Source organism: Cynocephalus volans, chromosome 11 (genome assembly GCF_027409185.1).
Source record: "Cynocephalus volans isolate mCynVol1 chromosome 11, mCynVol1.pri, whole genome shotgun sequence".
Lineage (NCBI taxonomy): Eukaryota > Metazoa > Chordata > Mammalia > Dermoptera > Cynocephalidae > Cynocephalus > Cynocephalus volans.
The window spans coordinates 70,233,188-70,256,470 of record NC_084470.1 but is presented as its reverse complement, the minus strand read 5'-3'; the positions used below and the strand labels follow the sequence as shown (position 1 = coordinate 70,256,470).

The 23,283-nt window shown below is 40.0% G+C and overlaps 1 long non-coding RNA gene across 1 annotated transcript; it reads right to left on the bottom strand.

Annotated features, from left to right (window-relative positions):
• Positions 1-329: 329 nt before the first annotated feature.
• On the bottom strand, positions 330-23,218 carry LOC134390373 (uncharacterized). The gene is made up of 3 exons (XR_010024857.1): positions 23,185-23,218; positions 4,367-4,450; positions 330-560 (listed from the first exon to the last, which is right to left on the bottom strand). It is a non-coding gene; the product is annotated as an uncharacterized LOC134390373 (long non-coding RNA).
• Between the last annotated feature and the right edge of the window lie 65 nt (positions 23,219-23,283).

Below are 23,283 nucleotides of genomic sequence, written 5' to 3'. Positions count from 1 at the left end.
GGGATATGAAATAAATGACATTAACTATTTTATATCAGAGGGATGACACTTTAAGAAATATTTTTCTTATTCAAAAAATACACAGACTGCCATATATTTTTGAGTCAATTAAATATTGCACAGATATTCTATGCAATTATCAACTGCCATGATTGCAGGGGCTTACAGAAATGTAAGTGTAAGATAGTTACCAATGTAAGATCAAATACAGAAAAGGGTAATACATCCGTGAAATAATCAATGTATTAGTAATCTATTGCTGCAAACAAACTATCCCAAAATTTATCAACTTAAAACAACAGACATTTATTATCTCAGTTTCTGTAGGTGAGAAATTAGGGAGCAACTTAACTGGGTGGCTCTGGCTCAGGATCTCTCATGATGTCACTATCAAGATATTGGCTGGGGCAATAGTCATTTAAAATCTGAACTGGGGCTGGAAGATCCACTTCCAAGATGATTTTTTTACTTGATTGTTGGCAGGAGGTCTCAATTTCTCATCATGTGGACCTCTCCAAAGGGCTGCTTGAGTGTTTTCTTGATACAGCAGCTGGTTCCACCTGTAGGGGACAAAAATAACCCCTGTAGGTTTGCCATTGGAATGAACCTCTGTTATAAAGACAGACTAACAAGAGAAAAACAGAAGTTTATTAACATGTATATTTCATATATAATGGGAAACACACAGGGAATGAGTCACTCTCAAAGAAGTGGCTTTGAATTCCAGCTTACACAACACCTTCAACAAAGGACAGTAAATTTTTAGAGATGTAACAAGGCAAAGGAAAAGGAAAAGGAAAAGGACCTTTGAGTCTCTACAGGCAACAACTTGGCAGTGGGTGGGGGCAAAAAAGCACATAGCAGATAAAGGTTAATTAGTTAAGCTGGTTAATATAAAATCCTCTGGTATCATGTCAAGGCTGATGAAGGTCTAAAGCTGTCGTCAGTGGTTAAACTTTGTCTTCCCTTTGGCGGGGGGAAAGAATACCTTTTGTCGTTGTAAATCTATGTCCTGTTTTCAGGCAAACACAGGGAAGGCAGAGAGCTCTCCTGCAATCTGCTGCTTCTTAATTGTCTTCAGCTCAATAATCCTTCATATTTTGGGGAGGCATATTCTGATTTCCCACACCCCAGAGGAAGTATTCCAAGAGAGAGCAAAGTGGAAGCGGCAATGAATTTTATGACTTGATCTTGAAAGTCACATGCAGACACTTCTGTGTATTTTATTTGTTAGAGCTAAGTCACTAAATCCAGACTATACTCAAAGGAGAAATATAAAAAAAAATGTGGACATATTTAAAACCACAACAATCAGTCTATGGAAAGTGTGATTTGAGGTGTGTTTTCTCTTTCCATTTACTGTTATTTTGACATGCAATTGCTAAGTACATAGGATTTAAAAGGTAGTGAGAGTTCAGTAGAGCTTATAAGAGTTACTTCTTAGATAGTAGGAAAAGAAGAGGTTGAGGACTAGAGTCTTAATTTGTTAAAATAATCAAGTCTTCAGTCTCTAAGAATAGAAAATCAGCAAGTTATTTATTTACTCCCAACTATTTAATAAATCAGTTTTAATGAGACAAGGTATTCCATCACTGAAGACCTAAAAGTAAAACCAGAAACAGTTAAGTGCATATTAGTAAAGCACTAGAAAAAAGGCTTAGACCATCACAACCAGGACAAAGATTTGGGATTATCTGTCATACATAGGAGGATTTTACAAAGTTGTGTTTGAGAGATCTTTAAGGGAGGAAAGAAAATCTATAGTTTAAATGTATCAAAGAAATATAAATCAAATATCAATTAGCTGTACTAAACAAAGGTATTTGGGTTATCCAAAAATACTTTTCCATTTGGTTCTGGATATTATGATTTAGAGAATTCACAGTTCTTTTCTTGCTCTAATGTGTTCCGGAACAATTGTCAGGAGATTGCTTTCCCTGATGAGGTGTGAGTTAAGGGTTTGGGGTAGAGGTAGGTTAGAGCAAGGGAAGCCAGCCTATCCTTAACATTCCCTTTGGATCTTAACTTGCTGTCATTGCTTTCCATTAGTCGGGGTTGGTGGGGAAGTGTAGTGATGCGTGTAGGGTGTAAGTTGCAAAATCTTTTGATATACAAAAAAAATTCCATAACCATATTGAAGAATTAAAGACTAGGAAAAAATCTGGAAAGGGAAAAATAGACATTCTAAAGAGGAAAGGTTCAATTGTATGACTTTGGAAAAGGATGTAATTTCAAACATTTTTTATCAATTTGACTTAAATATAAAACATAAGGGAAAGGGGGAAAAAGAGAGAGAGCATGCAAAAATAGTAAGAAGACTGCCATTCTGGATAAATTGAGATTTGGTTTTTGAAATGACAAAAGTATGTATATTAGGAGGTTATAATAAAATAGTGGGGAAGGAGCAGGTGGCGTAAGGATCCTAAGAATGAAGATGTAGACTCCGGCCTACACTGGTAGGGATGACTCATCTACCGACTTCTCCTACAACTGTGTTCATCTAGAGGCAGGGGAAACCCGCCTGGGACTTTTTTAGTGGGTCTGTTAGCCGCAAATTTAGTGCACAAAGGCATCCAGTGGGAGGTAAGATCTATTTTTGTGGTGGTAAAGCATTTGCCTTGGTGTGCCCTAATTGTGTTTGCTGTAAAATTGAAGACTATTCCAAGAGTGGAAAATAGCTGAACGATCATACGTAGTCAAATGAGTGCCATTGTTGCCCAGCCAACATTATTTTTGTGGTCAGTGGTGTTTAGGGAGTGCCCACTGGGAGCCTGGCATAAATGAAGCAAAGACCATGATTCTGAGGGAATTATCAGGCCTGATTTCCTCAGGGCTCCATTATGCTTTGCTCTGGGAGTGCCTAATTCCTTTGTGCCACTGCTACTGCAAAAAGAACCTTCAGCACTCCTGGCCCACCCCTTTGCTTCCTGCTGCTCTCCTCATCTGAGAAGCTTAATCCCCAACCCCCGCTAGCTAAACTTCAGTGTGTGGGGCTAGTTCTGCCCTTGGTCTGTGGGGATGGTATGAGCTCAATGTCACTGCTGGAGTGTCTCAATCTTTACGCGTTGACCCTGGGTCTCTGTTGGGGTGATATGAACCACTGCCTCTAGCTTTGGGGTGCTGTGGAAACTTCCAGTGCAAACCAGAGCCTCACACCTAATAGTCATCTATGTTCTTTCTTTCACAATCCATCAGCAGGTCCTATTGACCCTACCTTCCAAACAGATTTCTAATCTGGTCGCTTCTCCCCATCTCCAGAGTCACTTTCTTATTCAAGCTATTGTTGCCTTTTGCCTGGACTTCTGGAATAAACTCTATTTTCACTCTTACGCTCTTATACAATATGTTTTCTACAGTGGCCAGAATGAGCTTTTAAAACACACATACATACACACTTCATCATGTCATTGTTTTCAAAATACCTCAAATAAAATCCAAACTCATTATCTTGGCCTAAAGTCCCTATTGGTAGGATCTGACTCCTTCTAACAGGACCTTTATACTCCAGTCACATGTGCTCATTGCTGTCCTGTGAACAAGCCAAGCGTATTCCACCTCAGATCTTCACTCGGGCAATTCCCTCTATGTAGAATGCTGTTCTCTCAGTTCTTGCATGGCTGGTCTGTCTAACGGCTGAGGTCTCTGTGCATATGTCACCTCCTCAGAAAAGCCTTTTTTACCATGCTATCTAAATAACATCTACATTCTGTCATTTTCTGCACCCTTACTCTCCTTTAATTTCTTCACAGCATTCATCACTACTCAATGGTGTATTATACATTTGTTTATTGTCTGTCTCCCCACTCGAATGCAATTACGAGGAGGGCAGGGACTTGGTTTTGTTCACCACTGTATCCCTGGAACCTAGAATGGTACCTAGCATATTGTTAACACAAAAAATATCTCCTGAAAGTATGAATGAACAAATTACTACTGTCATAAAGTTGCTATATCAATCACAGGCCAAATTTTGTCAGATCGTATTCACTGGAAATAACCCCCACAGTTTTTCATCCCACATGATCTTTTTATGCTGTGACTTTGATACTCCACCCAATGAGAATTGGAGTTTATAATCCTTCTTTCAAATTTGGGTAGGTTTGTGAGCAACAGAAGTGATGCTATTTGACTTCTGAGGCTAGGTCATAAAAAGGTAATGAAGCTTCCGCTTGGTTCTCTTGGGTGGCTCTCTCTTAGAACCCAGCCATCATTCAATTAGGAAGCCCAAGCCCACATGCAGACACCACATGTAGGTGTTCTGGCTAACAACCCCAGCTGAGGTCCAAGTTGGTAACCAGCATCAACTGTCAGACATGTGAGTAAACGAAGCCTTAGAAATGGCTACAGTCCTCAGCCATTGATTCACCTCCAGCCTTTGAATCTTCCCAGATGAAGCTTCTGTCATTGTGGCGCAGAGACAAGCCATCCTGGTTGGGCCCTTTCCAAATTCCTGTTCCACAGAAACCATCAAAAATGATTACTTGTTGTTTTATGTCACTGAGTTTTTAAAATTTATTCTACAAAAATAGATAGCCAGAAAAATAAATGAACAAATAACTACCCCCCCTCTTTTCATCTTCCCATGGCTGAGGTATAGATAAGATGGCAGAAATGGGAACAGCCATCTTAGGCTGACTCAGAAATGGAAGCTACCAGTTGACGATGGCAAAGCGACAAGACAAGACTGAGTCCCTCACACCATAGAGCTGCCCTATCAGTTCTGAGTGAGGAGAAATAAAACTCTGTGTTGTATAAGCATTCGTTATATTTGGGTCTTTGGTATCACAGCAGCAGCTGGAGCCTGCATCCTATCTCATATAAGAACCATGAACATTTTAAGTGCTTACTATGTGCTAGGCACTGTGCTTTACATATATTATCTCATTTAACACTCAATATAGCAGGTCCTCTCAATATTCCTGTTTTGCTGAAGAGTAAATTGAGCTCAGAGTAGGTAATTTAGCCATGGCTTCACAGCTCAGAAATGGCAGAGATCGGATTTGAAGGCAAATCAAAGGTACTTCAGAGCCTGAGCTCTTTGAATTCGCTTTTCTGCCTCATATGAGCTCAACTCAAGCTTTCTTTCAGGGAAGTGGAAAGTAAGCCTGTAAAGAAAAGAGGCAGAGGAATAAACTGTCCACAGTAGCTGCTTTGGCGCAGAAAGGGCAGCTCGTAGGGTCTAAGATGCACCATGTTTTTTGTTATATATATGAATAACCATGTCTTCTTCAAACCAGAACAGCAAAATATATAAATATACAAGTAATCTGCCTCAATATAAATATCTCTGCCTTTCTTTATCAGATGATGTTGGTGGTGTTTTCCACATATGCAAATGTGGATATATAAATATACATACACATATTCATATATATACACACATATTCACACACGTGTGCACGCACATGCGTGCCTGTGCACTGCCTCTCACAGTGATGCCTGTTGCATCTAGGGAGACTGCAACTCGGTAGCTGCTTATAATTCAAAATCTAGAAAGAATTCAACAAAACCTTTTTATAATGCTTGTTTTAGGTGATGAGGCAAGAATAAAATAAGAAATATGAAATCTTTTTGAAAAGAGAAGTCCAAAGGATTCTATTCATGCCTGAGAATTATTACAAATAATACCACCTATGTTGTCTTGAGAGAGTCACATAATCTCAGTTAATCCTAAATTAATCCCAGTTAATCCTTAAGGTAGGAACTATTATCCTATTAGGGATTAGGAGACCAAGGCATAGAAAGGTTAAACATTTTTCTAAAGGTCACACAGCAAGGAGTCCTTATATTTGACTGCAACAGACGAATGAGGAATACCCTGTTATTGCTTTCCAGTATGAATGAATTGGTTATATTCGTATTTTATTTATCGTATCTTCTACAGTAAAATATTGGAGATGATATCTTAATTACAGTTATAATATAAGGCCAAAGATGTTTTTGCCATTTCTTTTTAAAGAAGGTAAAATCTGTCCGACTATGATTTAGTTCAATGAAATCTGCATGGCAAGTCTAACTATTTTCTAATGTTTGAAAGTTGCAAATTGTATGGAAGCAGTACTAGGAGCATCAAAGTGAATTATGAAATAATATAAAAGTAGGAAAAACTAGTCACCTTCTGGCAGGAAAACTCTTATTTGCTGTACCTAATTAGGAGTCTCTGAAGCAAGAGCTATGAATGTTGGGTGGCTGATATCAAAGGAAACTAGTAAATGTTTCACATGAACTTCGCTTACATTTGGCTAGAATGCGAGATTTTCCTTTTTTATTTTTTAATTAGAAGAACTCTGAAGAGCACCCCACACTTTTCTCATTTCATTATCACCGAGAATACAAAGTATTTCCAGAGATTTTCAACTTCCTTCTATTTTTCATTGAACCCATTCCAACGAAAAGAGTATGTGTTGATTTTGTAAAACCTGAGGTATACGTATGCGCGTGTGTGTATTTATAGGATTATTTCGGCAACAAACCACATGGAGACAAGGCATCATTGTTAGTAACCTGAAATTTATTTATTTATTTATTTATTTTTTTGTCGTTTTTTCGTGACCGGCACTCAGCCAGTGAGTGCACCGGTCAGTCTTATATAGGATCCGAACCCGCGGCGGGAGCGTCGCCGCGCTGCCAGCGCAGCACTCTACCAAGTGCGCCACGGGCTCGGCCCAGTAACCTGAAATTTAAATGGACTAACTAACCATCTTTATTACATGTTCTGCTTCTCCTGGGTTCTAACATGTGTCCAACCATCAATGAATCAATCAGTTGTTTACAGGACAATAAAGAACAGTTACGGAAGCAGCTTAAAAGATAGAATTTTCTTGGATTTACTACTGTACCATATAATTGGTAAAATATTCTGTAAAAATTTGAACTTCATTAACTCCAGGCTTTAAATCAAGGTCAACAAAAGTCCAAAGGAAAGCTGGTAGAAAATTGCTATCTACAAATTACCTAAGGTAGTGAAATGAATTTGGAGAAAAATATCTTGCTAAACCTTTCTGTAGTTAAAAGTTTTGGGTCCACACTTTTCCAAAGTTTGTTCTATAAAAGAAAATAAATTTCAGGTTTAGAACTCTACAATTTGGAGTATTTGGGGATTTATGGGCTTGTAAAGCCCATAAGCTTATTAAAGTATACTTTCAAGCAATACAAGTCCCTAAAGTAGTTTCAAGCATGAAAGTAATTTACCACAATTGTTTTCAAACAAATATTCATCCTTCCCAGCAGTTATATCTTATGACCTTTTAGTGGGTCCCCACAAGAAAGTATCCAAACTTCTCTGCCAGTTTTCCCAGTCTCCTTTCTACATTTCCAGCTTGCAATAAGTATTAATTGAACATAGGTCATGTGCTACATGCAGCAAGAGGCCTTAAATATTAAGGCATGACTTCTTCCCTCAAGGAATATTAAGCTTTTTAGACCAGCGAGTTAATCAAAACTGATTGTATTAGCTATATACTGCTGTGTAACAAATTACCACCAAAAATTAGTAGCTTAAAACAATCATTTATTATTTCAGTTATGGGACAGGAATGCAGGCACAGCTTGGCTCATGGTGTGGCTCAGGGTTTCTCATGAGGCTGCAGTCAAGGTGTCAGCTAGGCTTGAGTGGGGCTGGAGGATCTGCTTCCATTGTCTTTCATGAGGTTGTTATCATGTCTCAGTTTCCTGGAGGGTGTTAGCTGGATACCTGAACTCCTCAACAGGAAGGCCTTTCCTTAAGCTGAGTGTCCTTACAACATAGCAGCTAGCTTTTCCCTGAGTGAGTGCTCATCTCAGTAGTGTGCTGTCACTTTTGCAGTATTATAAATGAAGTAGAATACTGATCGACCTGTACATAAGGAAAGGGAGTACCCAAGGGTGTGAATACCAGGAGGTGGAGATTACTGGGGGCCATGATAGAGGCTAGCTACCAAACAGGTTTTTCTGAATCTCCTTTGTCTTGAATAGCAACACAACCATCACCCAGTTTCTTAGTATAAAAACTTTGGACTCATTTCCTAGATGCCCTCCCTTATTCACCAATACTATTTTATCAATCCTATCAATCGCCAAGTTACAGAATCTATCATCTTAATATCCTTCGCATCATTCTTCTTATCTTATTGTTATTGCTTTAGTTCTGGCCCTTAGCATCCATTGCAAGGGCATTTTCAATTACTGTCTCTCATTTTATTTTACTTCTCTTTTATGCAGATTGAATCATATGGAATTGCCATTTTTGTAGTCAATTTTAGCAGTATATTTGTCAGCTTGGGCTGCCATAACAAAATACTATACACTGGGTGGCTTCAACAATGATTTATTTTCTCACAGTTCTGGAGGCTAGAAGTCCATGATCAGGGTGCTAGCATAGTCGGGTTCTGGTGAGGGCTCTCTCCCTGGATTGCAGATAACCTCATATTTGTGTGCAGAAGAGGAGAGAGGGAGAGAGCTCTGATGTCTCTTCCTCTTCTCATAAGGACACTAATCCTATCATGAGGGCCCCACCCTCGTGATCTCATCTGAACCTAATCATCTCCTAAACGGTCCACCTCCAAACACCATCACGTTGGAGATTAGGGCTTCAACATATAAACTTGGGGGTGGGGCATACAATTCAGTCCACAGCACACAATTTCAAATGGTTCAACGTAACACTTGTTTGCAAAAGGAGTTCATGTTCATGATAGTGAATAAAAAAATCCAAAGTGATAAAAAAGCTGAAAATAAAAATTACCCCAAATTTCATCACCTAGACATAGGCACTGATGACATTTTTATGTATTTCCCAGTTTTCGAACGCATATACCACTCTGAAGACTGGGCTCATACTATGTACTTAGTTTTGTGTTCTGCTTTTTCATTTAACATTAATCCTGGGGCAATTTTCCATGTCAAATATTATTGGAAACATTTTAGATGACAGTGACATATTTCATTTATTTAACTGTTATTCTTTGGGTTGGACATGAAAATCAATTTTAATTCTTCAGAAATAAGACTGAGGAAAGAAACATTGCTGAGCATATGCTTTCGCCTACATCTCTATTCTCTTACTGTAGATTCCTAGAAATAGAATTATTGGGACAAAGGGCATGAATTTTTCAGTATTAGCATTTAAAATTTTCTTACTTGATTTATAGTATTGTAAACAGCTTTTTAGAAATTCGCCAATTTATATCTTACCACTTTTTAAAAAAAATTTTTTTTGGCAATCTGATATGCCAAAAAAAAAAAAATTGTCTAAATGCTAACAGTGACCTCCTTTTTTTTTTCGCTTTCATAGTTTCTGTTTTATTTTTATTTTTTTGATGCCTTACTCAGGCTTTATTATAACTTTTAAATGAAAATATTAGCATAGACGTTTCCTGTGAGTTTCCTAGGAGCTTGAAACAAAAATAAATTATCAGAAATGTTTGGGAGATATCCTAAATAAAAATATTTTGGCAAATTATCCATACTCCAATATTTAATGACACTACTGTCTATATACTGTTCTGTAGTATTTTTTTAAAATCCATAATAGAAATGGACATCTTTCTGTAACAATACAGACTAGATCTACAACATTCTTCTAAATTGCTTCAGTGCAGTCCACTAGTGAAAGGATACACTATTATATGTATTTTTTAAAGTTTATTTATTTATATATATATATGTATTTTTACATTCTATGATGTTGCAGAGCAGTTGGAGGGAGGGGGAGAAGAGAAGGGGAAGGAAATAGGGTGGGAAAAGGAGGAAGGAGGAGGGGCAGGGTTGAGGCCTGTGGCACCCTCCTCATTCCTGCAGAGGAGACCAGCGGGCTTCCAGTAGTGGCTTGGTTATTGCTGGGCTGGGTGCAGATGTCAGGGGAGGTGTGACTGAAGCCCTTGCCCCCCGCTGTCCCAGCTTGGGAGAGCCCACGGCGCTTCCCGTGGTGGCTCAGTGGTCATTGCTGGGCTTGTTGTGGGTGTTGGTGGGTGTGGCTGAGGCCCTCGGTCCCCCACCCTCAGGACTGGTTGTGGGTGTTGGGGGGCGTGGCTGAGATCCCCAGCCCTCCCCACTCCCTGGCTTGGTAGCCCAGGGGACTTTTGATCCTTCTTGGTTTTATAAGTGTTCTTTGGTGATGTGAGACCTTTACTAGTTTATATCAAACTTTGTCTCTGGTCTGTGGTACTTTGTTTTTTCTTTCAGTTCTGTGTTGGATTATTTGCTGTTCCCACCACTTAAACTCTGCACTGGAACTAATTTGTTGTCCTTTGCTTACTTCTAAAATGAGGGAACTTCCTGTGGGGACCAATACTTGAGCCCTGTAGTTGAGCTAAATTGCTGCTTTGCTGCTGATTCCCTGGGGAAGGCTTTTTGTGCAGCTCAGGTTTTAATGGTTGGCTTTATAGGTACTTTTGGGTCTCGTGAGATCCAGTACACCTGGGTTGTGTTGAAACTCTGGTCTGGGGCTGAGTCTTTTCATCAAACTGTACCCCCTGCAGTTCTGTATTCCTGACTAGTCTCTACTGAGTGGTCCTATGCTGATTGGGGGGCAGATCAGCTGTCCATACTATGCCCCCGTGTTCTCCTGGTGGGACCATCTTTCCTACTGCCCATGCTCCAAACGCTTCCCATGGGACAGGCTGTGTGCTGGTCCCTTGCAATGACTAAACGGCCTCTGAGTGGCTCCTTTTTTTCAGTTTTTGTGGCCCCTCGCTCTTATGTGGGTCCACGGGAACCTTATTAGCAGTCTTGCTGGTCTGGGGGCCACCAAGGCCCTCTTCTCCCCTGCCACCTCCAAGCAACTTCAGTCAAAGGGCACAGCTGTGGCTTTTGCCAGCTCCTGCTCCATGCGTTCAGCAGCTCCAGCCTTGAAGCATCCAGGCCTCGAAATGGTCGGAGTGGTCCTTTCTTTCTCTCATTGTGGCTTCTCCCACTTTCATGCACTCTGTAGGTCTCTCCTCCTCTTCCCCTGAGCTCTAGCAGCCCCAGCTTGGCTGTTGTTGCTTTTTAATAGTTGTAAATTGGTTGATTTGTGGGAGTGATGCTGGGTACCATCTATTCTGCCACCTTGACCAGAAGCCATGACTTCCTTCTAACTGCTAACATTGGCCTCCTTTCTGGAGTCATATTCTACTCCAACCAAGCCTCCACAATACTTCCATATTCTTCTCTAAAATTCAAACTTGATCATATCACTTGCCTGCTAAAACCAATCATTTGCTCCCTACTGCTTTTCACATCAAACCGTAATTCTAGAGACTGTTTCATCGGCTCTTTCATAATCTGGCTTTTACCTACAGTTCCAGTATCATTTTTAACTTCTCTCTTATATTCTCCTCTCTGGTAACATTAAAACCACCTACAGTTTCTAAACTACACTTTTCCTTTTCACACTCTGTTCCCTCTGTTTAGAATGCCTTTCCACACTTGGTTTGCAGTGCTCACAAAGTCTGTTTAGAGAGCAGGAGATGGATGGGGTGTTCCATTTCTGGAAATGGGAGTGTTGCTGTGATCAGCATTATACTGGGTCTTCCTATCATTATCCCAATGGAAATAAATGTGTTCTAGCGCTTCTCATGACCACCACACTTCTGTTCTCTTTAAAACTCCTTACATCATGATGTGTCTTACAGTAATTTCTTCTAAGTAGCTTTCATACAACTTTTTGTTGATTCTCCCTGGCTGCAGTGGTGTTTATGCTGCCCTTCATAATGCCAAAGAGTATCTTTCAGTCCCCATTCCAATGCACTTGATTCTGTTTTCTGAAACATTTCTTGAGGCACCCTGAATCTCTATAAAACTTGCATTTTAATGTCTAGCATGGTGCTGTCACTTTGCTATTGCAGATCTAGTATGCAAGTGATACTTTTGTTAAGCATTGTGTGTCAAAAGTGCTTCTGAGGACATAAAATAAACTGCCAGTGCACAAAATAATGGCAGAAAGACAAGCAAAAACAAGTGTTGTAGAACATGCTCAACTCAGGGTTGAATGGTAGAGTATAATAACAGGGGATTCACATCCACTGGCTGAGAGCATCTGGTATACGCTGCTGTGTTAATGCTTAGTAGCTGTATGCCTACAAAAACACTCAAGGCATGGAAAATTTTTATTTATGTATAGTATACTTAATAAATTGTTATTACATATGTATTTGCACATTTAAAAATAAACTATTATAAGGACAACTAGCTTCTTAAAAAATCAACGCAGAATGAAGCCTTGTTCAACATGGTATGTAAGATATAATCCAAGTCCTATTTGTATTTAAAACTGTGCAAATTTTCCTCTCTAGGAAATCTCTTCTGACACTTCCCTTCCTCTGTGCCTCCTTTTATATAGCTGATTTGTATTGATTTGTGATTCGCCGAAAGGTTGAGGTGACTTTATAATAAATTATAGATATGCTCACCACGACCAACTTTGATTGAATCAAAGAATCATTGAGTGAGATGGGATCCTAGATGTCATTTTGTCCAACCTCTCACTCAGCAGAGGAAGTGGTAGAGGGTCACATTATATCAGCTAGGATGGCTTTCATTGTTAGAAAAGCTATCCTTTATGCTGTACAAAAAATTTACCTCAGTAACAAGCACTTGTTTTCTGAGTTTTAACTCCAAAGAATGAATCCAACCTCTTTGTCACAAAACAGGCCTTCATAGTCTGAGCCCAATAGGTACATCTTGTCTTCTCTTTTTCAGGCTAAATCTCTCCAGTTCTTTAGATGACTACAGTGTGCCTCATGCACAGTTTTGGTGCTGGTAGAGCAGAGGTTGGTATGGCTCCAGGTCTGGAGAATCCCTAAATTACAATGGATAGGAAAGCATTATCCCTTTCATTTCACTTTCCTATTCTGAGTAGCTTCAGAGTTTATCTGTCAGCTGAATTTTGTGGATTAGTCAGGTTTCCTTTGGCTGCAAGTAACAAAAACCTAATTCAAACCAACTTAAACAAGAAAAGGCTCATGTAATAGCAAATCTAATGGGTGGCTTCAGGCAAAATTGGATTCTGGGATGCAATGCCAGCTGGGCTCTATTTCTCTCTTTATCTCTCTACTGTGCTTCTTTCTGTTTGGCTTAATTCATGGGTGACAAGATAGCCAGCAGCCCCACACTTGTATCATCACTATATTTTGTGATCGCAGAGAAATTTTTTCTGACAGAACATCTGAGGAGATTGGCTCAGCTTGGATTATGTACCCATCTCTAAACCAATCACTGTGGCAAAGTCTCATGGAGTGCTTTGATCAATCATGTTTTCTGTAACCATCCCTGCCCACCTCCCCTCAACCCCCACCCTGGCCCTCCTCACTATAGGCAAGAACAAATGTGGTCAGCCCCGTCAGAGCCACTTGGATTGAGAAGATTTACTGTAGAATGGGGTCAGGGTTGACATTCCAAAGGAGGTGATCCTGGGAAGAGAAGCATGTTTACCAAGTTACTTAGGCTATTCCGGAAAGGCCATGGCTCAACTATTCAAAGTCCAAAATGCAGAAATGATATGGCTAGACAAAAATAGAACCAATGGTCAGATGGAACACCTTTTTTATATTGTGCAGGGTACTTTCAACTCAAAGTTGCCCTAATAGTATCTTACACAGTGTCAGGACTCAAATTATATTTTATTGAGAAGCTGCCTACAATGTGCCTATGTTAATATTTTTAAAAGTTACTTTTCCTCAGAAGCACAGTATATTGGTTTATAGGCATATGCTCACTTGCTTACATATTTGAGTTATACTTCATTGTTTGAAGCTAGCTCATACATTCTGTTCCATTTCTCAAACTGTTTTGATTTGAAAGATTCCCTGTTATGAGACTCTTCTTTATGATATTTTAAAAAAATACATAAAGAGATGGAGGCTGAGCTAGATTAACGTTGTACAAATCTGATTAACATCATCTGCTCTGTTTCAAAGGTCAGGTGCACTCAACGAATTTACTTTGAAATTATTTTGTTTATTTTGTGGGCATATACATCATGAGCTTTCTAAAGGTCAAAAGTAGAGTTTGTTCTTGGATTCTAAAGCAATTTGATTTCCATTTACAGTATGGTTTGGTGACCCTAAATGCAGAAGCAGGCCCAGTTAAGTCATATTTCCAGTTTGTGTTTGGTTTAATTTTCTCATGAAGAAAATCCCTGCAAGATTAAGGCAGTGCTGAAATATCATTTTCCCTAAATTACATTTATTTTCAACTAGATTCCTAAGAGAATGCAACTCATAAATGACGTCTAAACTCTGAATGTTGGTTTCATGCCCATTTTGTTTTCAAAGATCTGGAATCATCATACTCAACTAGTTTCTGACCTGGAAACTAGAACAAAGGCCAAAAAAGTTAGGATTCCTGGGTTTTATTAACATTTACCTGGTAGGGATCCTGAAGCTTTATTAATTGTTTGTAAAATCATGGTGTGCTTCATAGAGAAGCTCCACTTAATTATACAGTCATATTTACTATTCAAAAAATCCAGTTATATTGATGAAGTATTTTTTCATTAATTATTTTAAGTGTTTTTTTCCCCTTTCCATATGTACTTTGCCACGATAAAATGAAAATCTCTCATAGTATTTTGTATTCATGTTCATTAACATTCCAGTGGAATAATAAACTTCAAAACGATTCATGTATGAATCAGTGAGGCATGGATAATTACAGTTTTCAGCCACACAGCCAATAACATTCACCATGAAACGTGGCGTCTGTTAAATACATCTCTCTGAATTTTTATTGGGGGAAAGTGGTAGGAAATAGGGAGGTTGCAAATTGCAATTTTAAAATGTCTAAATATTTTAGGGGCTTGTACATTATAAATATCTTTCAGGCAAGCATTTATCACAAGCATGACATCCTGTTATCAAAACAGAAAAGCCCCCCACAGATTTGCCTAAACAACAAAACAAAACAAAACAAAACAGAAACACCATAAATCCTGAGAATGGATCATATTCTACAAGGAAGTAGGAGAAACTTCTTAGAACATTAGGAAATACAGATTACCATAAATTTAAAAAATACATTCTAGAAGTGAATTTCCTGCTCTTTACATTACAAAATCATCTTTATTTCTATGACTATCTCTAGTCCACGAACATATTTAAAAGACAAAAATCTAAAAAGCATACTGAGAACAAGGTAAAAGTTGAATGTCATGACTAAAACACTCAAATTTAGAAGCAGTTTTGTAATGCATAATCAAAATATTTTCTATAACTTTGTTTAAAATATTTTCTCTTGACACTATCCATATTGTTGAAAACCCAAAGACTACATGAATAAAAACACTGATATCGTTTTCGGTTCTGGTCAAGATGGTGGAATAGATGGTCCCCAGCGTCACTCTCTCTCACAAATCAACCAATTTACAACTACAAAAATGTAACAACAGCCAAGCTGGGGCCACTGGAGCTCAGGGGAAGAGGAGGAGAGATGTTTGGAGTTCATGAAAGCAGGAGAAACGACAATGAGAGAAAGAAAAAACTGCTCTGAGCGTTTTGGGCCACAGTCACTTTAAGGCTGGAGCTGCTGAGTGCATAGAGCAGAAGCCGGCAGAAGCTGCAGCTGTGCCCTTCAGATGGAGTTGTTTGGAGGCAGCAGGGAAGAAGAGGACCTTGGTGGCCCCCAGGACAGCAAGACAACTAACAGGGTTCCCGTGGACCCACGCAGGAGCGAGGAGCCAGAATAGCTGAAAAAGGGGAGCCATTCAGAGGCCAGTGAATCATCGCAAGGGACCAGCACATAGCCCGTCCCATGGGTAGTGTTTGGAGTACTGGCAGTGGGAGAGATAGCCCCACTGGGGGAACACTGGGACACAGCAAGGACAGCTGATCCGCCCCCCAATGCAGTGCAGGACCACTCAGAGGAGACTGTTTGGGAATGCAGAATTGCATGGGGTGCAGTGTGATGAAAAAACTCAGGCCAAGATCAGAGTTTCTATACAACTCATGTACACCAGGTCTCTGGAGAGCCGGAAGTACCTATAAGGTCAACCATTAAGCCCTGAGCTGCAGAAAAAGCCTTCCCTACTCAAGTACTGGTTCCTACAAGAAGTTCTCCCGTTTTAGAAGTGAGCAAAAGATAAAAAATTAGTTCTGGCTTAGGCACACCACCAGCGTCTCAGGGCCAAACCCAGGGGCCTGGGGCACAGAGCCAGGGACCAGACTCCCTGCCCACAATCAGGCACACCGCCAGTGCCAAGGAGTGTGCCAAAAACATCACCTCCATGTGGGTGGCATCCCACAGGCACCACAGTAAGCACGGCTGCTGCGAAAGTGGCCAGACATCACAACCACCACACAGATGGTCCACCAGCCACTGGAGTGCATTGACACAAGCAGAGTCACCAGCAGAGACCAAAGAAAAGAAGAGGATGTCTCTCTCCACAAAGCCCATTCCAGAGTGACAGAAGCAGCAGCTGCTCTATGATAATATTGGGGGACCTGAACACACCTCTCAGCATTGGACAGATCACCTAGGCAACAAATTAACAGAGTAACCATTACTCTCAGAGGGAGAGAAGAAATCTAGGGTTATCAATGATGGGAGGGGAGAGGGGGATGGGGAGAGATTGGACAAGGGGCATAAAGAAAAGTACAATTTGTAACAATATATATACTAGTAATATTGATTTGATCCACATGTCAACATTGAATCCCAAAAATATGTATAATCAATTATGATTCAATAAAATAAAATAAAAATAAAAATAAAAACATTGATATCCACATTTAAAAAAAAATTAACTCATGTTTCAACAACATAAATAACACATGGTAAAAAAAAAAAAGGTTCAGGAATTCAGAAACGGTATCAATTAGAATAAAAGACACTCCTGCCACCAGTGCCATCTCACTCCTCCAACCATTGTTCACAATCACCTGGGATGCTTCCAGTTTTCTATACAAGTGTAGGTACAGGTCCACAATCAGTTATCTGCAATTTTGAAATCCAAAAAGCTCTGAAAACCAAAAGGTTGACTTGATATGAGGCTATATATAGTGTTTATTTATCCCATACATGTTTTGTTGCGGCCATATTAATATGTTTAATTACAGGGTACTGTTCCAAGACTGCTCTAGGAATGATATATACTAGATGGTATAGGCATATATATCTTTCTAAAAATCCCCAAATGATTAATTTCTAAAACCCATCTGTTTCAAAAGTTTTATACCACTGATTATGGACCTTGATAAACTATGTGTGTTTTTAACACATAATCTTTTTATGTTTGCACAAATGAATCATACCATATATACTGTCTGGTAACTACGTTTATGGAATAGTTTAATATTTTCCCTTAAGATCTTATCATGGCCTACAAAGCCCTACATGATCTGGCCTCTCGCTACCTAACATCCCATTTTTTCCTCTCATTCACTCTTCTCCAGCCATATGGGCCTGCTGCCTATTCTTCTACCACACCAAGTTTGTATCTTAAAGACTGCACATGCTGTTCCCTTTGTCTGGAATAATCTTCCACAGATTTTCTCATGGCTCACTTCACTGAGATCTTTGTTCAAATGACACTTCTTCAGAGGCCTTCCCTGACCACCCTATCTAAAGAAGACCCCTACCACCATCTGACCCCTCACTCTTTTCTTTTCCTATCATTTATCAACACCTATGACATACATTTGTATGTTAGTATAGAGTCTCTCTTCTACTAGAAGTCCCACGAAGGAAGGGATTTTTTGTTATCTATTCTCTATTGCATCCCTAGCACCCAGAACAATGCCTGGCATATAGTAGATGCTCAATAAATACTTGCCGAATGATTATTTTTTTCCTTTTGCCTCCAAATTAAGCAATTTGTTTTATAGTTACAAGGCTCCCAACTGCTTTTATGGCAAACTAAGGAGTATACCTATGAAACCCTCATGAGCTGACCCTTGTGACTCTTCCAGACTCTTTCACCAGTGCCTGACTTCCATTCTGTGTTGTAGACTGATGAATTTATTGTCTGAGCTCTGGTGCTTGCCATGTACTGTTGCCGCTGCCTGCAACCCCCTTTCTCCTCCACTGTAGGTGGCAGAATCGACTCATTCTGGCTTTTACTCATGGGCATCATATTGATTTGTTCACCTGTTTACATGCTGATAGTATTCACTACAGTACAAGTCCAGGGACTGTGTTCTATGTGTTGGTACATCCCAGTCCCTAGCACAGTGGCACAGAGTGATTTTTAATATGTGAAAAACTGAACTGAATTGAAATTGCATACCATGTTCCACTAAGTCCTCTACTACAGAAATACATTTTTTAATTTTTAGGAAATGTTTTTAATGGGTTTTATCCTCTAGAATAATGAAATGTCCTTAAAGCTGCAGTGGAACCAGGGTTTAGATGCATTGTTTAGATGCATAATTTCTTGAAAGAGTGATGAAAAATCATAGCTTATATCTTAGCCACCCTAGTGAGATCACAGATTGGACACTGAGCTTAGTTTTATGCACCTTATGTTCTTAGGTAACTAGAAGATGATTGCAAAAGATGGCAAGATTAAGTGGGATTATTTATGAGGCATAGTTGAGAGGAGACAGCATGCATATGTTCACTAATTATGGGGAATAAACCGATCTCTAAATATCTGATGAACAAATCTACCCAAGGAATACATTTAGCACAGAACAATAGAGGGATAAATAAGATGAGGAATTAGAAAAGGGGGCAGAAATTTAGAGAACTTTTAGCATATCATAAGATGGCTCTTACTAGAAACCAGAATTCTCCAGTAGCTGCCCAAACCTGATTGATTATGGGTTGAGAAATTTGTGAAGGAGACTGGAGCATATGGGTACGGGTGAATTTCCCAACATTTCTATACTTTGTATTACAAAACACTGTATCATTTTTCCTTTTTATAATATAAAATTTTCATATTACACAGGATTTTTCCAAATACCCGCGTCCCCACAATTTTTGTCTGAAAGTCTGGATTATGACCTCTAACCTGTGGCTAAAATGAATAATGCAGAGAGTTGAACTCTTTGACCTCTAAGGCCTTTGTAGTTTTGAAATTCTGTTTCTCTGTTTTCGTGGTAAAGATTTCCTTGTAGGTCCTCTGTCCTTGAAGAGGATGCTGTTGGGAGTGTTCGACTGAAGCAGAGGAACAGTATGTGGCCACCAGGTTTTCCACACATAAGGGTGGTCCCAAGCTTTGTGATAATGGCAGGTTATTGTGAGGTTACTTGTGCCTCTTTACTTTATAACTTAGTTGACAGTTACAAGTGGTACAAATGTCAGGCCCTTCTAGTACTTACCCTGTTTGCTTTTTGTTGCCATACATAGTCATTCATTGGCCACACATTTACTTAGTGTCTACTGCTGAATAAGACAAAAACAAAGTTCTTGCCTTTACGGAGCTTACATTGTGTTTTAGTCCATTTTGTGTTGCTATAACAGAAATACCCGAGACTGGGTAATTTATAAGGAAAAGAGGTTTATTTGGCTTATGATTCTGGGACAGCTGCATCTGGCATGGGCCTCAGGCTGCTTCTACTCATGGTGGAAAAGCCGCAGGCAGCCATCGGGTACAAGCAGATCACATGGCGAGAGGAAGCAAGAGAGAGGAAGCAAGAGAGAGAGAGAAGGTGCCCGGGTCGTTTTAAGCAACGAGCTCTCATGGGAACTAATAGAGCGAGAACTCACTCATTAATCCCCCCTCCCCCAGGGAGAGCATTAATCCATTCATGAGGGATCCGCCCCCATGACTCAATCAGTTTCCAACAATGCCACATTGGAGAACAAATTTCCACATGAGTTTTGGAGGGGACAACACATCCAAACTCCATTACATTGAATTTGAGGAGACATGATAAACACAAATACAGATAAATGTTGATTGTACTTTCAAGTAAAGCTATTTGCTATGAAGAAGTACATAACAAGATAACCCAGAGAGGTCTTTCACAAAACTGTCTTCTAGGTCTAAAGATCACCTTTATGTTACTTTCCCCCAAATTCTAAGCCCTTTACTTGTGTTTCTTCAAGATCATAAAATGAAAAACACATTGCCTCCATCAATATTTCTTTAAATTCCCTTTCCCTATTTTCTTGATCTCCTTCTTCCTTTTCTCACCCCACTCTAGTCCCCCTAAAGTCCCGTCCCCTCAAGTCCCCAAAGAGTTCATATTTCCCAGTGTAATTAAGTCTTTTGTTTTGTTTGTATGTCTTAATGAGGATTTAGAAAGTGCTATCTTAATTATTCATATGATGAGGGATACGAGGTGGTAGGCTGCCCTTTTTTTTTTTTTCTTATGAATCTACTTTATTTTTGAATTATTCTCATTCCGCTAGTTTCAGTGACATGAGCTTGCGGTGAGCCAAAGCCATCTGTAGCAGACACTACTGGTGCCCTGCCAGTATCCTCTACTCCCTATTTCAAGGCATACCAGCCTGACTTCCAATGACAGTACCTGTATCTCTGGCTTTTTCTGGATTCTGAGGAAATTCTGCCTACTCGTGTACCATGCCAGAAGAGCCAGGGACTTAATAGCCCCTGAAAGCAGCCCCCGATTATTAACTGATAGGAACTGTGTTTAAACAGCCAAGTTCTCTTGTCCCCTTAGTGGGATAACTCAGTCTAAGGCATGTGTTCTATAATGGTTCCCAGAGATCCCAAGGAAGATTAAGCTCCAGTTGTCCCTAGTAGTAACGTGCTGGATAGGGCATCATTTTTTGTATGTCTTCCCTTCCCTATTTCACTTTCATTCTCTCTTCCTGGTGTTTCCTGCAATTATCTCTGAAATAAACTACTTGTACTTAATACCTGTCTCAGGATCTGCCTCTGGGAGAACCCAAACTAAGATATCACCTCCAGGTGATTATTAATTCAGGTGATTATTAATACAACGCTTGGTAATGACAAGTTGCAGATCAGATAGTAACCTCCCCACTGATTGTCTTGAACAAGGAAAGTGCCATGTCTTTTTTTTTTTTTTTTAAAGATGACCGGTAGGGCCGACCCTGTGGCTCACTTGGGAGAGTGCGGCGCTGAGAGCGTCGAGGCCGCGGATTCGGATCCTATATAGGGGTGGCCAGTTGGCTCACTGGCTCAGCGCGGTGCAGACAACACCAAGCCAAGGGTTGCGATCCCCTTACCGGTCACACACACACACACAAAAAGATGACCGGTAAGGGGATCGCAACCCTTGGCTTGGTGTTGTCAGCACCACACTGAGCCAGTGAGCCAACTGGCCATCCCTATATAGGATCCGAACCCGTGGCTTTGGTGTTATCAGCACTGCACTCTCCCGAGTGAGGCACGGGCCAGCCCTAAAAGTGCCATGTCTTAATGCTCTTTGTAAATATATGTGTTGCTGAAGGTCATGGCTGACCTTCAGCCCAGCGGTCAGGTCAGCATCATCCGTAGCTGAAGTAATAACAATATGCTCATATTAGGCTGCCCGACAATGACGGAATAACCATTAGATACCACTGTTTAGATGCTGAGTACGTTCATGACATTTGCCTTTTGACTGCTAAGTAGAAGAGGCAATGATTATGGTCTGATATTTTCTCAGGAGGAGAGTCTAGGTGTTGAGCTTTCCAGTTTCATATGGTTCAGTGATTTTCCTCCTCCTTTAGTATGGCTGCTGACATGTGTTGATATCTCTCACACCCATCAGCTTGAGAAAAGCTGGGAGTGCTGAGCAAAGTCTGTGCTCAAAAAGCTAGAAAGAACTGTTACATTATAGGAAACAACCCCCGATTGATAAAAGATTAGGCTAGGAAACCTGAACAGGGGTTTCAATATCTATGCATAAAATTAGTCTATATGCATACTGATCACATTCCTTCTATTTTAGCTGTAATTGTTTTCAATTTTCCCTTGTTATTCACAATTCTCTAATATTTTATGTGGCCATGGTGTCTATGTGATGACCTATAATCCAGTGTGACATTCTCTGAGAGTCGAGTTTCCAAGGACATCAGTATTTCACATCAGGACACTTTGTAGGAGACCTTGCTACTTCTGTGGGATTCAAACATCAGAAAGGATGAGAGATCTAAGACTTGGTGTAATCACCTGCACGTAATGAATCAGGCCAAAGAAAAAAGTGGGGGGGAAAAAGGAATTGTGCTAGAAACATGTCTCAGTGTTTGTCCAAGTGTAATTGCTCTTTGCTTCTCCCTTTTAAAATGTAAAAGATGACTGGAAAATACAAAGGTGGTTAAAAAAAATTTGTGAAAAAATAGAATTAAAAATAACATGAATCTTTCCAGGAACTTTTTGAAGTACCCTCATATCTCTCTCCTCCTTCCTTGGACCTAAGATTGTGAGGGCACGGAAGAGGAGGGAAAGGAAGAAAAGAGAAGGAAGCATTTGGAAGAGAGGTTTCTAAAAGCAGCAGCATGGTATAGTGGCAAGAGTCTGAAGGCCAGGATTCTAGTCCCTGCTTCAGAGCTGCATGACCTTGTGAAAATTATTTAGCTGCTCTACAATATGCAATTGTATTTATTGCAAGATTGTTTACTTCTCATACTCCACTAAACCCAGAGCATCTTGAGATTAGAATTGGGTCTGAATCAATTTCTCTAGCATCCACATGGCACCTGGCACAGAATATACTGAGAGAATAATTTTCAATAAAAAAGGGAGGAAGAGCAAGGGACCAATGATGGTCAGAGGTGGGTTTAATTGGTCTGCATCAGAGAAAGGAAGAATAGAGGATAAAGGTCACTTTAGATTTCATCAGTTATTCAAAATATATTTACTGTGTGCCAGACACTTTTCCAGGTGTTAGAAATACTACAGTGACGAAGACAAAAATCCACATCTGCATGGATCTTGCATTCTAGTGGGCAAGTAAGACAATAAAAAAGATTAAGTAAATTTTATAAAATGCTTGGTAATGACACGAGCACAGAAAATGGAGAAAGGAAGGGGGAGGAGAGCTTGTGGTGCAATTTTGTTAGGACGTCAGGGAGGGCCGAGTGTGGTCGTAAGTTGGATCAAGTCAGGGACTGGGAGTCCATGTTCTGAGAGAAACATAATGAAAGGAAGGCTCAAGGAATCAAGAAAGATCTAGAGTGGGGAAAGGAAGCTAAAGGAAATCCAGCCAGTGGGGAGTCGTGAGCGGTTAAGTGCGTTTGGGAGAAAAGAAGGAAGCAAAAGCGCAGCACCGCCTTTCATTTACGTGAAAAGAATCATGTTTCTTTTTCCATTTAGAAAAAAGCAAAGATTGTGCGATTTATCACAAAAACCCTTTCCAAGGGGATGCTCACCTTAGCTTCTCTCCTGCTACAGACGTCTTTCCCCTACCCCAGGGTTACTACCACTAAGGCTTCCGATTGGCCCAGAGTAGGCATGAACTCTGCGCCTAT